We start from the raw sequence: 6,000 nt of genomic DNA, 5'->3' as shown, positions 1-6,000 counted from the left end.
TGATGGCTTATTCTGATCAGCTAATCACTAACTATGCTCCATTATCAAAATTAATCTTTATTAACAGTCTTGGAGTATCAGTGTGAACTAATACCTGTCATTCAAGCAGCCCGGGTACCCTCTCCTCATGCCACATATGGTAGTCATGGGATAACCCTCTAAACTGTAAACAAGGTCCCAACTAAATACTTTATTTTGTAAGAGTTGCCTTTGTTGTGGGGTCTCATTTCAGCAACACAACAGTGAATAAGTCATGCTGTAATGGAAGAAGACTGAGACAATGATTCAACAGTCAGTATTCATGAAGTAGTGAAAAAAAGTGTCTTACAGATATAGTAGTTGATCTGATTGTTCTAGAAAGTTTGGGAGATAGAACATTATTGGTAAAAGGAAGATTTGGTATAATGACTGAGAGGCAACAATAAGTACACATCCAGAAGAGGACATAGAATCAATACAAACAGGTCACACTGTGCAGGACAGTTAGGAAAAAGACTCAGCTGTCAGAAAGGGGCACATTTCCTTGAGGAAAGCATCAATGAAGTCTCTCAGTCTCTTGTCTCATCAGGGTTCCAGTCTCAGTGGTCATTGCAAATTACATAAATTACATCAGAAACAAATGAATTCACTTTTCCATGGGTAGCTGCAATGCTTGTGTTGTCCAGGACAATGATTCCTTATCTATGGGAAGATGCTGTAGGGCTAACTGGGGAGGAGATGGTCATGAAGAAGACACAATAACACAAATTCTTTTCTTATTTCAAGACATTCTTGACTTTCCCTCTTCATCTCCTGCAGTAGAATTGTGGGAACATGTGGATTCCTGTTTTCCTTTACACCCACTTGTAGGCATTTCAACACTCCCATTCCAAATGCACCAGCTTCAGGCCAGGCCAGAAAGGAGAGAACAGACACACACACACACACACACACACACACACACACACACACACACACACACACAGAGAGAGAGAGAGAGAGAGAGAGAGAGAGAGAGAGGAGAGAGGAGAGAGAGGAGAGAGAAACAGTGAGAAAGAGAAACAGGACACAGAGAATGACAGACAGAAACAAAGACAGACATAGAGTGAGAAAGAAAACATACAAAAAAGAGAGAGACAGAGAGAGACAGAGAACACTTTAGAACAACTAAAGGTCTGAGTAATAGAATAACGCTAGCAGAATGACAGAGAGAGGGGAAGCCAGGAAGCAGCTTTCTGCAATGGCTTCTGTTCCAGTTCCTGCTGGAGTTCCTGACTCCTCAATGAGAGCCTGTCATCTGCAAGTGGGAGCTGAAACCACTCCTTTCTTCCCCTACGCTGCTTCTGGTCATGGTGTTTATCACATAGCAGAAAGCAAACTAGGACTGGTGAAGGATGTGAGAAAGGGATGTGGTTTGTGTACATGAAAACATAATACAGTCCAATAATTTGCTCAATGCATGTATGTTCATAATAAGATTTTTAATGGGGCTGTTGATGATGATAATGAAACAGAATTCAAGACACAATGCAGTATTGGAGTTTTCAGAGAAGTGATTTAGAATATAATAGATTTTAGAGTTTGAGAGGAGAGATGGTAAGTTGAAGAAAGAATCATTTAGACAAACTATCTTACAGGTGAGGGCCTTATTAATGGCATTATTAATGCCAGGACAGCATAGCAGTATTCTGAAAAGAGGCACATGCCTGTTAGACAACATATTGTTGACAAACACCAGTACACACACATGCATGTAGAAGGAGCAGCGGGCTGCATTTCTGCCCGGCTAGCTTTACCCGAAATAATTACACGAAAGCTGTATTCATTTAAATACTGCCTGGCCCATTATCTCTAGAGAGTTAGTTACTGACTAACTCTCACATCTTGATTAATCCATTCCTAATAATCTGTGTAGCACCACGAGGTGGTGGCTTACCGGAAAAGATTCAGCATGTCTGACCTGGTGGCTGGCTCCATGGCATCTGCCTCATTGCCCTCTTCCCAACATTCTGTTCTGTTTACTCCACCTACCTAATTTTCTGCCCTATCAAAGGGCCAAGGCAGTCTCTTTATTAACCAATGAAAATAACACATAATAGAAGGTCCACCTTCATCACATGCATGCTATGTGGTCACTCTCCAGCAGACACTTCTCAGCCCTTTATGGCAAGGATATGAGACTCAGTGCACACTTGTATTCTCAGTTGGCACAAAGTCATATAAGGTATCAATAAGTGACTACTTGGAGGACTAATGCATTCTGCAGGGAGCTGATCTGTTCTCTGTTAGTACCCAGAACCACCATTCCATGTCTGGTACCACCTACCAGCTTTGGCCAACTCCCATTAGTCTCTAATTAAGAAAATACCCTACAGTGTTGCCTACAGCTCAATTTTATGGATTCAGTGTCTCAATTGAGTTTTCCTCATTTTATTTGATTCTGCTTGTGTCAAGTTGACAGAAAAACTAGCCATCACACCTTTCACTGAGAATTTCAGGAAGGTGTACTGCTACTGTGATTCAACGTTGTAATGGTCATGCCACACCAATACCCAGCCCTCTAGGTCCTCAGGGCTATCTCTTTCTTATTTTTTTAAAGAAATTTTATGCACGATCTACCAGTTCTTTGACTGTTTAAGTGTAACAACTGATCATCTTCTTAATATTCCTATATAACTTATAACTCAGATATTATAATTTATACTTTAATTTCTGTACAATTGCATGATTTTATTAGATAGTTCCTCTTTCTCAGTATAGTTTTATAAAAGGTAGGTTCCCAGGTTGGGTGACCCTGGCTTCACAACATTCTATGCCCACCAAATACTCACTGATTCATGACAACCTACCCATTCTAGCTTCTCTGACTATCAACTCACCCTTGACCTTTTCTTATTCACCTGCAGTACTTTTCCTTTAATGTAAAATTTGTGTCCCATTCTGGACAGGCCCAACCAGTCACTAAGCACAACTATTCATGACCTTTGCATGAGCTTCTGCCCCCATATTCTTGTCTGGTTTGAGTTCCTTCCTTGGCTTCTGTCACTGGACTATATTTTAGGAAAAGTAAACCAAAAATCCATTTCCTCCCCAAGTTGACTTTGGTCATGATATTACTTCACAGAAATAGTAGGTCTAGCTAAGGCAAACATTGATACCCGTAGTGGGATATTGCTGTGACAGACTTAACTATGTTGTTTTGGGAAGCATTGTTGCTACAAGTTGCAAAATTATACAGTAATTGCTCAGCCACCTTTTCACAAGCAACTTATCAGAACCAAGGGATCTGCTAAAGGCTAAATCAAAGGACAATGCTTTTTGGTATTATTTCTTTGTGAGTAAAATGACTGTACTTTGCTGCATAATTTTTGCTGTAACTAGCACTCTTTCTGTTACATATTTGGAAATTAATTCCTCAGTTCAGAACTGTTTTGTGGGAGCAGTTTCTCACCGCCAGGCTTCAGTTCCTCTCCTCTAGGTAAGTGCAGACATCTGCCTTCCTGCAATTATCTTTATCAGCAAGCATTTGGTCAGAGTTTAGGGTTCAGGCAAAGAGCATCCCATTTAAGATATTCACAGAACTCTAAGGACACAGAATTACCACCTGGTCAAGCAGCTGCTCTAGTTTTACCCCAATACCAGAATGGCTGATAACATCATACTCCAGGACTGAATTTTAGAGGCCTAGGTTCCTTCTTTGTTTCTATCTTCTAGAGCCAAACTCCAGATATAGGTGTATAGAAACTGCATGGTCTGGTGGATGTGCTATCTGATGAAGAGCCATCAGCTTCTGCCTGACTGTTTACATAGGCTGCCTAGTTCCCTGTTATTTTCTATGCATACTGAGAGAAAAGAAGTGGCATGATGGTGTAAATAATTTATGCCCTATTCACAATTTTATTGAAAATAAACTTTTTAGCACTTTACCAACCACCTAAAATGTAATATAGCACACTAACTTTCCCCTCTAGAAATTCCTAATGATTTAATTTCTTTCTTAGTTATCTTTCTCCTTTAAGGAGTTAATCTGACATTTACTAGCCACTCCCATGAATCTTTGTGTATAGAATTCTGGCCCTGCAATCTGCTAGGTCTCAGGAATTGATTGTTTTAAGGATGTATATGACTGGGAACACTTGTAGCACGTAGAACAAAGAACAAGAGAAATCAAGGAAGAATTGATAGACATGAGAAAGAAGAATAAAAAATTTGGATGGAGAATTCTTGTTGAGGAGATTTTTACCTCTCAAATCTTTATCCTCAGATTTCTAGCCTCTCTTTAGCTATCTGTGGCATCCTTAATTGAACCCTGAAAGAGAGTCTTAAAGGCAAAATCTTTTAAGGCTCCCTAAATCTTCCCACTTCCTGTGCCCCCACCCCAAACCTTGGTTTATCCTCAGTGGACATGTAAGGCAATAAACTCTTTCTTCCTTGTCTTAGTGTTCTATTGCTATGATGAGATACCAGGACCAAGACAAATCTTATAAAGGGAAACCCTTAACTGAGGGCTTTCTTCCTCATTCTAAGTGTTAATTCATTATTATCATGATGGGGAGTGTAGTGACAGGCAGGAAGACATGGTGCTGGAGAAGTATCTGAGAACTTTGCACGCTGATCTACTGGGAGAGAAAGAGAAAGAGAGGGAGAGAGAGAAAGAGAGAGAGGGAGAGAGAGAAAGAGAGAGAGAGAGAGAGAGAGAGGAGAGAGAGATAGAGATACACTGGTCCTGGTGTAGGCTTTTGAAACCCCAAAGTTCACCCCTATGGACACATTTCCCCCAAATAAGACCACAGTTACTGCACCAAAGCTGTACTTCTTAAACCTTCCCAACAGTTTCACTTCTTGGAGACCAGCATTCAAATTACCCCACTCCCAAGGGTCATGGTGTTTTACTACAGCTAGGATAACCCTTGGGAGAGGGGTACTAACATTGCTTCCGAGAAGTGAGAAGGCTCACCATCTACACTCTCCAGGTTATACAGACAGGAAGCTGTTGTTGGTTCAGGGAATGGGGGAAAGGATTCCTCAGTTGTTAAGCTGTCTGTCAGTTAAGCAGGGCACTCTTTGATTCAGATGCCTTTAAACTATCCATGCTCCTTTCACAAACCTCTACCCCTCCCCCACATTGCAGACTCACAAAGTTGGACTTTCTGTGGTCAATTGGTGCTTTGTCTAACTGGGATGAAGAGACATAAATGTCTCAAGGAATGCCATGTGACAGACTGGGGATAGAGCAACCTTGCCTTGTTTCCTTATGGAGTCCTACAACAGAAAATGCTTTACTCTGTAAGATTTTTCAGTTCTGCATTTTATCATTTCCACCAGATGGCAATATTTCTTCTCTTATACCCCATTTTATTTTTTATTTAAAAATATGCATTGGCGTTTTGTCTGAACATCTGTGTACCATGTATGTGAATGGTACCTGTGGAGACCAGAAGAGGGAGTCAGATTTCCTGGAGGCAGTGTTTACAAATGATTGCAGCTGAGTGCTAGGTTTCAGAACTGGGTTCCCTGGAAGAGCAGCTGGTGTCCTTTAGCTTTGAACCATCTTTAAATCCCCTTGGACCCCATTTAAAGGAAGAAAACCCAAGATTACTGGTTTGAAAGGCTACATGAAGTCACATGACCCATGTTTCTGTCCTCAAGCCTGTTATACTAATTTTATTTTTCTTACTTTCTACTTTGATGTTTAGCACAATAGTGGGATCAGGAGGCTTTGGTTTGGACAAGTGGGTAAACATTGGGTATTCTGGTCATTTCTGTTCTGAATAAGTTGCTTCCTTTCCCACAAAGTCCTGTCTTATTTTAGTTGTTCTGTGTAGCAATTCACTGCTATGATTCTTTGTAGGAATGTATTAAGAAGAGATCCACTTTCTGAGATACGTTTAATAAAACGACTTCCTTTCCTGCCACATGGCTTGTACCCAACGTGTCAGGTAGAAATAAAGATGAAGGGAATGTTAGAGCATCACGAAAAGGGAAGGAGTACTGGAGCACCTAGAATCATTGAGGAGTGAC

The sequence above is a fragment of the Myodes glareolus genome, chromosome 3 (assembly GCF_982192425.1).
Source record: "Myodes glareolus chromosome 3, mMyoGla1.1, whole genome shotgun sequence".
Classification (NCBI taxonomy): Eukaryota; Metazoa; Chordata; class Mammalia; order Rodentia; family Cricetidae; genus Myodes; species Myodes glareolus.
Note: the sequence above shows the minus strand (reverse complement) of the source record.